This window comes from Thamnophis sirtalis, unplaced genomic scaffold (genome assembly GCF_051295495.1).
Source record: "Thamnophis sirtalis isolate CommonGarterSnake01/CBP01778 unplaced genomic scaffold, rThaSir2_p1.2 scaffold_2, whole genome shotgun sequence".
NCBI classification, from domain to species: domain Eukaryota; kingdom Metazoa; phylum Chordata; class Lepidosauria; order Squamata; family Natricidae; genus Thamnophis; species Thamnophis sirtalis.
In genome coordinates this window covers 176,532,311-176,543,629 of record NW_028261382.1, presented here as the reverse complement: position 1 = coordinate 176,543,629, position 11,319 = coordinate 176,532,311, and the positions used below count along the sequence as shown (strand labels likewise).

The 11,319-nt window shown below is 43.2% G+C and overlaps 1 protein-coding gene across 3 annotated transcripts in view; it reads right to left on the bottom strand.

The window, feature by feature from the left end:
* Positions 1-2,898, bottom strand: part of RNF152 (ring finger protein 152) — a 42,625-nt gene extending 39,727 nt beyond the window's left edge. Inside the window, exon 1 of one of the 3 annotated variants that reach the window (XM_087707577.1) lies at positions 2,799-2,898. The gene's annotated coding sequence lies outside the window, so the exon portion shown is untranslated. Of the gene's footprint in view, positions 1-1,553; positions 1,753-2,798 lie in introns of those variants that run through there. The other 2 variants (XM_087707580.1, XM_087707578.1) reach the window with 2 other exon arrangements.
* Between the last annotated feature and the right edge of the window lie 8,421 nt (positions 2,899-11,319).

Here is an 11,319-nt window from a genome sequence, read left to right as displayed (position 1 = left end):
GTTGTGACTTTAAATATATACCTTTCACCCTTGGCTGATAAGGAGTCGAGCTCTGTAGCTCAATGGTTAACACATCTGCCTAAGAGGCAATAGAGCACAGGTTCGATTCCCAGCAAGGGTATGGCTAGCTGATGAGAGCTAAATAGCTTGAAATAGATCTATACTAGTCTCCCTTTATTTATTTATCAGCACAAATATAACATATAGTGTCACAACCCCTGGTATGCCCCAATTATGGGAGGAAGCTAACTGCTTCCATCATCTGTCAATCGGCTCGTCACAAGAGTCCATCACGACAGAAACCCAATGTTTTTTACTGTTGCCTTTGTTATATTTGTGTTATATTTGTGCTGATAAATAAATAAATAAAGGGAGACTAGTATAGATCTATTTCAAGCTATTTAGCTCTCATCAGCTAGCCCTACCCTTAACTGGGACTCCCAGTAAGTTCGACTCCCAGTAAGGGTATGGCTAGCTGATGAGAGCTAAATAGCTTGCAATAGATCTATACTAGTCTCCCTTTATTTATTTCTCAGCACAAATATAAAACACACACACACACACACACATATATATAAATTATATATTAATAAATAATAAATTATTTATCAGCACAAATACAACATATATGCATTGTCCTGGGCCAACTTGCATAATGAGATGCTCTGCAATCATCCTCACTCTCTAGCAACCCAAGATACGTTTTCTCTTTTTTAAAAAAGATGCAAAAGAGGGGGGGGGTGTTTGAGGTTTCTGAAACAAAGGGCCTGTCCCTCCCACAAGGGACAAACACATAACGTCCCCCCCTCTTTTGGGTTGACCCGCAATGCTCAGCCACCCCCAGGCCCCCTCTTCTCTTGCCTTGCCCTTGCAGTGCTCACTTCAGCCTGTCAAGCAGGATCGGCCAAAAGGAAAAAGACCTAGACATCTGTCTCTTCTCCTCCTATCTCCTCCTCCAGAAGAAGAAAGGGGGGAAGGGAGGGAATTCTGGCTGGAGATAGAAGGGAGAAACAGACAGCCTCCCCAGCCTGCCCCCCCACCCCACCCCCCCAAGCTGCAGCTGGGTCTATTATAGGCAGCTTGCTTGCTTTGCTTTCCTACACCCCCCCCCCACAAAAGAAAACAACAACAACAGCGAAAGCTTTTTCCAAAAAAGGGGAAGAGATGCTTTAGTGTCTCCCCTGCCTGGCTAAGAGACTAAGCGAAGAGAAAGGTTATCTTTTCATAGCTCCTGGCTTCAACCAAGCCTTACGCAGAAATACAAAGCTTTTCTCCGCACCAAATCCCTTCTCCGAGACCCCGCTGGGTAGTAAGTAATTCAGACCTCCACCCCCCACCCCACCCCCGCCCACCCTAGTTTATAGACTCCTGCAAGCTTCATCGGCGTCCCTTTTATTCAATCGGCTGCATTTTAGCATTTCTACCCCCCCCCCCGATCCCCTTTCCTCTCCAGCCTATGAAATAATAAACCTGGACTACACAAATTGGGATGAGTTTCCCTATTAAAAATAAAAACCCGAGGATGACGAACGACCGATTCCCCTACTACGCACATTTGCAAAGCCCTCCGGGGCATTCTCTTCATCAGAAGCGAGTCCTTTAAACTTAAAGACCTCCCAAACCGCTTCCTCGACGCGCGTGCAACAGTTTGACTGCAGAGGCGAAAGGGTTAAGCCTGCGGGGGGGGGGGAGGCCGGTGTGCAGCAGAAAGAGTTCGAGACGCCACACTCTTGTCCCAGCATTACAGTCTCTCTCTCTCTCTCTCTCCCTCCCTTCCTCCCTATCTCTTTCTCTCTTTCCCTCCCTCCCTCCCTATCTATCTGTCTATCTATCTATCTCTCTCCCTCCCTCCCTATCTCTCTCTCTCCCTCTCCCTATCTCTCTCTCCCTCCCTATCTCTCTCTCTCCCTCCCTCCCTATCTCTCTCCCTCCCTATCTCTCTCTCTCCCTCCCTCCCTATCTCCCTCCCTCCTTCCCTCCCTATCTCTCTCTCTACCTACCTATCTCTCTCCCTCCCTCCCTATCTCTCTCTCCCTCCCTATCTCTCTCTCCCTATCTCCCTCCCTCCTTCCCTATCTCTCTCCCTCCCTCCCTATCTCTCTCCCTCCCTCCCTATCTCCCTCCCTCCTTCCCTATCTCTCTCTCTCCCTCCCTATCTCTCTCTCTCCCTCCCTATCTCTCTCCCTCCCTCCCTATCTCCCTCCCTCCTTCCCTATCTCTCTCTCTCCCTCCCTATCTCTCTCTCTCCCTCCCTCCCTATCTCCCTCCCTCCTTCCCTATCTCTCTCTCTACCTACCTACCTACCTATCATCTATCTATCTATCTATCTATCTATCTATCTATCTATCTATCTATCTCCCTCCCTCCTATCTCTCTCTCTCCCTCCCTCCCTCTCTCTCTCCCTATCTCTCTCTCTCTCCCTCCCTCCCTATCTCTCTCTCTACCTACCTACCTATCATCTATCTATCTATCTATCTATCTATCTATCTATCTATCTATCTATCTATCTATCTATCTATCTATCCATCTATCCATCTATCCACCCAAACAAGGCTCAGCGCTTGTGCACAGACAGAGAGGGCTCCCCGGGGGCGCCTGCCTGCCTGTCTGCCTGTCTGTGCAAATCTTCCATCTGGGGCTAATGTCCCTGGCGCCCCACATGGAGCGGGTGCCCCACCGCCACCGCGCGCGCGCTCTCCCGCAACCCCCAGAGCGCGGGGGGGGGGGGGGGAGAGAGGCGGCTGGCGGTCTTTCCATTCCTTTATTTCCAGAGAGATAAAGAAGCACGTTTGGCTTACCCGGCTCCTCCTCCTCCTCCTCCCCATCCTCGCAGCCCGCAGCCTCGCGCGCCTTCCCTGCTCGGCCGACGGCGGCGAATGGAAGAGCGAAGCGGCGGCTGGCGAGCGGGCGGGGCTGGAGAATCCGCTCCAAACGCTCAGGCGAGCCACGGGAGGGGGGCGTGGCGTGGCGGGGAAACTCCTCCCCTTTGGTGCCCCAGCTCCGCCCCCTTGAGGAGAGGGGCTTTGTGTGTGTGTGGTGGGGTTTTTTGCACCTCTCGAGTGTGCAAAAATCCCTCTTCTTCTCGCCAAATTCCCCTTTGCGCGTTTTGCAAAAAGCCGAGGCCGGCGACGCGGTCGCTGCAAGCATAACGCCGGCGTTAAGCGAGCGAGGCAGGCGAGGATGCCAAAGCGTCTCCGGAATGTCGCTTCGCGCGACCCGCGCATGGTGGTTTATAGCATATGGTGGTTTTAAAGCAGTGTTTCTCAACCTTGTCAACTTGAAGATGTCTGGACTTCAACTCCCAGAATTCCCCAGCCAGCATTCGCTGGCTGGGGAATTCTGGGAGTTGAAGTCCGGACATCTTCAAGTGGCCAAGGTTGAGAAACACTGAACTAGAACAAGCGTGGACTCCAACTCCCAGAATTCCTCCACCAGACTCAAATGTCAGCAGCTAGAAAAGATGGCTGGGGGATTCTGGGAGTTGAAGTCCCGGACATCTTCAAGTTGCCAAGGTTGAGAAACACTGCTTTAAAGCCCACTTCTTCAGATGCGCGGAGTTGTTCTGGGCTATCCTCAGTGCGCGCACACGCCCCCGCTCAGATAGGGGGGGTTGAGACCACTCCAGGGGGGGAAAAAACAAGCTTTTGATACTAAAAACAACAACTACAACTCTTCTGATTTTTCCAAGGAATAGATTCGATTCGATCCGGGCCTGAGAGCGGAGCCTGGGAGATCCACCGGGAAATGAATGTCACCGTTCAATTGGATCCCATCTCCCAAATGCTTAAGCTGGGTCAGTGTTTCTCAACCTTGGCCACTTGAAGATGTCCGGACTTCAACTCCCAGAATTCCCCAGCCAGCGAATGCTGGCTGGGGAATTCTGGGAGTTGAAGTCCGGACATCTTCCAAGTTGCCAAGGTTGAGAAACACTCATGTTTCTTGTCCTGTTCCACGTGCCTTTTTTACTGCTCGCCTGTCTTGGCAGCTAGAAATCCAACAGGTGATTTTTAATTTATTTATTTTTACTGCAGAAGTTAAGGTACAAAGCTGCATTCGGTGCTGGAGCAGGGAAAATTAATAAAAAAAATAAAAAATACTAGCCGGCATTTGTCTCCTGGGTATTTTTGTCTTTGAGTGTTTTTCAGTGCTGGCTGAGTTGCAATAAAGTTTATTGTAGTGCCAGCCGTCCTTGCTCACCCTTCACCGAGTTCTCTGAAAGTCACTTTTTATTTCCAGCTGGTTCTTGGCTTGAACTGATTTCTTGCTGTTTTCCTTTTCATCCCTAATTAGCTGTATTTGCAACAAGAAATGCAACAAGAGCCATTGATCTTCATTATCCCCCTTCTTAAAAAAAAAAAAATTCTTCCTTTTGAATTTCAGGTAGCTTTACACACCATCAGGGTATATAAAGGATCTCCTTGGCCCTGCCAGAACCATTGCAGCAGCCTGGAAATTATCACTAATTGGTGCATCATTTAATTTTAAACATTACAACTAGGTCCCTGAAAATCTCCTCTCGTTATATCTTTGCCTTAAATTAAGCAAAGCACAATGCTTAATACCCAGAAAAATATATCCATTATTTAACTGTTTCAAATAACTTCTTAAATTGCTTTTTTGAAATATTAAACTACGCAAGTGTATTCAAATTATATTTGCAATTGTTAAAGCATGCAGTTGTTTTTGATGCTAGCAGAAGATGCTATGCACATCTGGGTGGGAAGTAAAGCTCACGGTTCCACCACAAAACCGCGGTCGTCTAAAGCGCGCTCGACGAAACCGTGTACCTGACGTCATCACAGCGCGACAAAAAAAGCACGCTGTGAGCGGTAAAGCTAAAATTAACGCGTAAAACTAAACCTAACCCCCCCAAACCTAACCCTAAACCTAACCCTAAACCTAACCCTTAACCTAACACTAAACCTAACGCTAACCCTTAACCTAACCCTAAACCTAACCCTAACGCTTAACCTAACCCTAACCCTAACCCTTAACCTAACCCTAACCCTAAACCTAAACCTAACCCTTACCTTTACGTGAATCGGCTTGCTTTAAAAGCGCTTTTTAAAGCACCCTTTTTTCTCCGCGGTCGTTGTTGTCGTGCTGCTGCTGATGTCAGCGATGCACTTTAATCGGGCGCGCTTTAGTGGACCGCGGTTTTGTCGTGCCACGAAGCTCGCTATCTTCAGAGGGGCTTATTCTATGTATATACAGAGGGTTCAGCGGGAGAGAACAACCAGACATTGTAAGGGAACATAAAATCAGATTGGATTTGTTTACATGAGTGAGGGGGGGCGGGAAGCAGGACATCTGGAAAGGTAACAGTTGCATCAAAACATATGAAAGAGGCAACAAATATTGGCGTATATAGACTGGGAATTGAGAAAAAAAAGGTACAGAGTTTAAAACAATTACATTGGTGACCTGATGCTACGCACACTTTGTAAATATGTTAAAAGTACACCTGTTTCAGAAAATAATATGAGAGATGGTTCACCCGACATAATGCTTGCATCGGTCCATACTGATGTGATGCCTGCTTGCAGGGACTTCAGTTTGAGCCATTTATCACAGTTCACGCTGAAACTCATATCTGATTTCTGTACTTGTCTGATCCACGTGATAAATTGCCTCTAAGTTTATAACCTCCTTATTGCTGTACAGCAGAGTTTCCAGAAAATTTCATATACAGGCAAGAGCATAAAAAAATAACCTTGGATTATATGTGCTGTTTTCTTCATAAAGATAAGAACAGGCAACTTTTTTGATTCCCAAGATTAACACAAGACTAGGGATGGGTGCCCAGTTGGTAAGTGACAAAGTGTGGACCAACCTCATAGTTAACTCCTGCATGTACTTTTAACAGCCTTTGAGATACTGACGTAGACTATCATCAGGGATCACAAGATAAACTACTGATTATTACAGAGAGTCTTCTTTCCTCAACTTTACAAGACTCTTACTATCACTATTCTCCATGGATAGTATACGATGATCAGTGGTGGGATTCAGCCGGTTCGCACCTATTCGGGAGAATCGGTTGTTAACTTTCTAAGAAGTTCAGAGAACTGGTTGTTGGAAGAAATCTCCTTTTGTTTTTTTCCACTTTACAGGGCTAATCCTGTAAGTAAGTAAGTAAGTAAGTAAGTAAGTAAGTAAGTAAGTAATGAAGGAAGGAAGGAAGGAAGGAAGGAAGGAAGGAAGGAAGGAAGGAAGGAAGGAAGGAAGGAAGGAAGGAAGGAAACATTCTGGTGAGGTTTCTAGCCTCATCTTTATTGCCCTGCTTACAGAAACTGCCTCTCTGGTTAATCCTTATTACCATTGTAACAACTAAGGCGAAGCGCCCATCGACCTGAGTGACATTGAGTTGGCCACGCCCACATGATCACATGACCACCGAGCCACACCTACCCAGCTGGTTATTAAGGGCAGAGAACCGGTTGTTAAATTATTTGAATCCCACCACTGGCTATGATTCGCCCTAAATTTGAAGACAAGTAAATCCTTGAGTTACGATCACACTTGAGCCCCAATTTATGTTGCTAGGTGAAACATTTGTCAAGTGAGTTTGCCCCATTTTATGAATTTTCTTGCCACAGTTGTTAAGTGAATCACTGAGCTTGTTCAGTTAGTACAGTGTTTCTCAACCTTGGCAACTTGAAGATGTCCGGACTTCAACTCCCAGAATTCCCCAGCCAGTGAATGCTGGCTGGGGAATTCTGGGAGTTGAAGTCCGGACATCTTCAAGTTGCCAAGGTTGAGAAACACTGAGTTAGTAACACTGTGGTTAAGTGAATCTGGATTCCTCATTCGCTTTGGTTGTTAGAAGGTGGCAAAAGGTGAGATCCCATGATCCCGGGACACTGTAACCCTCATAAATATGAATCACTTGCCAAACATTTGAATTTTGATCACGTGGCCATGGGGGTGATGCAGCGGTCGTAAGTGTGAGAAACCGTAATAAGTCACTTCTTTCAGTGCTGTTGTAGCTTTGTATGGTCGCTAAATGAACTTGTAAGTCAAGGACTACCTACATTAGTATTATTGCAAGCTGCTTCTCCTCTGTAAATATCCATTAACTAAAAAAATTGAAGAATTAATTTAATCTAAAGCAGTCTTTCTCAACTCAGCAGCTTTAAGAGGAACAGTATGGACTTCAACTCCCAGAATTCCCCAGCCAGCAATGCTGGGAATTGAGGTCCACAAATCTTAAAGCTACTGAGGTTGAGAAACACTAATGACTAGTCTAAAGTTTGGATGTTTTAGGGATTCAGCAACCCAGCGTCTCATCTCAACAATATTTCTCAATATGATATGAACTACAGCTAACCAAATGTATTACGCCTTGGTTTACAGATGCTAAAGTATGACAACACATCTGGAAAGTACTGGACTGGACTGAATTGCAATGGCTTGTACTGAAAGTACTGGGGGCTTATAAACTAAGAAATGTAGATGGTAAAAGACTTCCTGGATTGCTTTCTTAAGCAAGAATAGGAGGCAATCAGAGACCAAATACATATTTGTTTCCACATTTCATACAGAAGGGCTGCAGATAAATATTAGACAAGTGATTTGTGCAGTATTCTTATTTCAGAAAGATAAGGAGAAGTTTTTGACACAATATTTGATTGACACCTACCCCCCCTACCCCAAATTCAAAAATTAAAGTCATTCCTCCGACTGGTACCAGAGAGCAGATATTACTGAAAATACCATATTTGTCTTTGGGATAGTGCAAAAATCCCTCTGAGGTTACTAGATCTGAGATGAATCATTTACATACTGTAGTCCTCCATTGATGTTATAGACAAATAGATTCAAATATTTGTGAATCAACTTCATGTTATAGTAAAATTAACTATATGCCTAGACATAATTTTTTTATGATGGGGTGATGTTCTTCACCTATTTGATGCTATTTTTCTGAAAGGAGGGGGCTAATGCTATTTTGTAAGATTTATCCATTAATTAACAATTTGAGACACGAACCTCTGATACGTTATTCTGTATGACCCCTTCTTCTTAAATAAAATAAACTATACTGATGTTAGGATTGTATAGGAAATAAATATTTTGCTTTTCATAATCAAATTTTAATTTGCTAGCACAGGGGTTCTCCAGTTTTTCTGCACTATTATTTTTAAAAGTATTGTTAATACATTATATTTTTGGATACAGTGATATTTGTACAGTATTTGAAGATTATTAACAATTTAATCTTTAGATAAGTTAGACTATTGAGGATAAAAAAGAGTTATTATAACAATGTTAATTACAGTTTTGGATGTCAGTATCATATTTGATTTTTTATTATTATCTAGAATTGAACACAACATCTAAAAGTATGCAGATTGCATCAAAATATGTATTGTACAATAAAACATTTGGTCTTTAGCCAATTAGTTAATGTTAAGGTATCCATTGTATTGTTAATGTTTTATGTACATGTTTATAAAGGAAAATAAATAAATAAAAAAGTAAATTTAACTATTAAAATATTAAAAATAAAGAAAGGAAAAAGGCTGTTAGGTTTCTATTTTGCCTATAGTTTTGTGCATCTGCTAATTTACAATGTTTATAACTTTTGGGCTCCCCTTAGAAACCTGTGATTATATTTGCCATGATTATAAATGATTACATTTGATGATGTGATTATAAATATGATTACAAATTATTATATTTCGTTATATCATGATTATAACTGATTGCATTTGATATTAATCATGATTATAAATGATTATACCGGTATTTGCCATGCTGCATGATGTATTGTATATATGAAAAACCATTCTTGCTTAAATTTAGTTAAATTTCCATTATACGGAGCGCATACTGTTGAGAAAAGGATCAGTGGAGCTCGGTTTAAATTTTTAACAATATTTTTGAAAATACTTTTATCAAATTATAATGGAATCAGAATTTTTTTATACTTGGTGTAAGAAAAGTATCAGAAAGAGAGTATATTTTAAAGAGGTACATATTAGGGGGGAAAAAGAATTGACTTCTGGTATGTTTACCTATATTTTTACAAGTCTAGAAGTGCCAATTTCTTAATTTTTATACAGAACTTAAGAAAACATTTATTCCTCTTAACAATTTGTCATCACACTTCATAACTCAATATGTCTCTCATGAATATGAACTCCAATACTTACCGTATTTCATTTTTAGCTGCTCTAGGTTGGAACGAGGAAGTAACAATCCAGAAGTAATGGGAACAATCTTTTCCTTACAGTATGATCTTTGGAACAGACAGACACATACAGATAGTGGCTTTTCTTTTAAAAGATACCAGTTTCTAAAGTTGTATCAGTCGCACTGATCAGATATGATTGCGTGCCATAAAATCTGCTGAAGAAATCAACATGTATTATATAGACTGACTGGCAACCTCAGCAAAATGCTGCGATCTATTTCTGCTTTCCCCCCCCCGTCAAGAAGCAATCCGGGTTCAAGTTGGATGTTACCCTGTGGGGAAAAAAGAAGTATTTTCTCTCACAGGTTTCCCTTAGGTTGAGACATAATTTAGTTAGAAGTCCCTTACTTATTAGATACCAATGGTATTTGGTATTTGGTATTTATTAATATTTGTATGCCGCCCTTTTCCCTGGGGGGACTCAGGGCGGCTCACAATTCAGAAGGAGGGGGAGACAAACCAAGTTACATATAGGACAGTACTTCGTTAAAAAACACAACATTCATACTATTCGGGTACGGTGAGGTCTTTAGCCCCAGGCCTGTCGGGACAGCCAGGTTTTGAGGGCTATGCGGAAGGTCTGGAGGGTGGTGAAGGTACGAATCTCCACGGGGAGTTCGTTCCATAGGGCCGGAGCTGCCACAGAGAAGGCTCTCCTCCGCGTGGTTGCCAGTCGACACTGGCCGGCGGATGGAATTCGGAGGAGGTCTAATCTATGGGATCTAATTGGTCGAGTGGAGGTAATTGGCAGCAGGCGGTCTCTCAAGTCTCCCAATGGCTGTATGCTTGATTTCTTACTTTAAGTATAAACCCCACACCCATGATAACATATTAGCTGACAGTGGATCCACAAACAGTTACACATACCGTGTTTCCCCGAAAATAAGACAGGGTCTTATCTTCCTTTGATCCCCGAAATAAGCACTTGCCCTTATTTTGGGGGAAGTCTTATTATTTTTGAGGTGCAGGAGCTGGCGAGCGTGGTCAACCTCATGGCTGCTGCTGTGTTGTAATATTTTCGGGGAAGGCTTATTTTTGGTGAAACAGGGTAGTACAGGTAGTCCTCAAGTTACAACCATTGGTTCAGTGACCAAAGTTTCAACAGCACTAAGAAAAGCGATTTATGACAGTTTTTTCACATTTACGACCATTGAAGCCTCCCCATGGTCATGTGATCAAAATTTGGGTGCTTGGCAACTGGTTCATATGTATCAGGGTTGCAGTCCCAGCCTCATGTGATTACAAAAGCCACTTAACAACTGTCTCACTTAACAACGGTTTCACTTAGCAGTGGAAATTTGGGGCTCAATTGTTGTCGTAAGCCGAGAACTACTAGAAACATAAGTCCTTCCACCAAAGGAAGATGTTTATGCTCCTATGATGCTTCCTTTCCAAATAAAGTTCCAGGGAGGTTGATATTGTATGCTATGTCATAAAAATCCTTCGTTGCTTCCAGGTGTGTGTCTCAGGACAAGAAAAGTAAAATGGGTTTTTTGGGGGTGGCTACCATCGTGCAATTGCCACATGCATTTCTGTTGTGACTCAGCAGAAGTTTGCTGTGAGTTGAGTCGGGATGCAGGAATGTTGCTCCAGCTGTTGCTCGTTAGCGTGGTCTTCTGGAGATAAAAGGACTGATGGTGCCACGCCCTGGTTGCAGAAGTCAACGTTCGTTCGTGGTTCGTCGTTCATCATTCGTGGTTTGTTTGTGAGAGGCACTTGGATAAGTGATTTGCTTTCGGTAACCCTGATTCAAAGAGACACTTGGAGAAGTGATTTGCTTTCTTTCTGTAAACCTGGTTTTGCTGTAAGAGCTCTTTGTTTTTGCATTCTGCTGCGTAACCTTTTTGCCAGAGACTTTATTTATGTTTATTTTGGGCTCGCAGCCAGCGTGAGCAAGGACTGATAAAGTTATTTCCTTTTAAGTCTGTCTGACTGTCATCTGTGAACGAGCAAAGAAGGGGGGTCAGAACACATTTCTATCCTTGGTTACTTGCTTGTGTAGCATCTATCCGGTCACTTGCTTGGAAGTTGAAGGTGAGTTATTTAAAGGAATTTTCTCTTACAAATTAATATTGCTCAGGTGGAGCAGCAAATGGACTTTCGTTCATGATGAAGGCCAG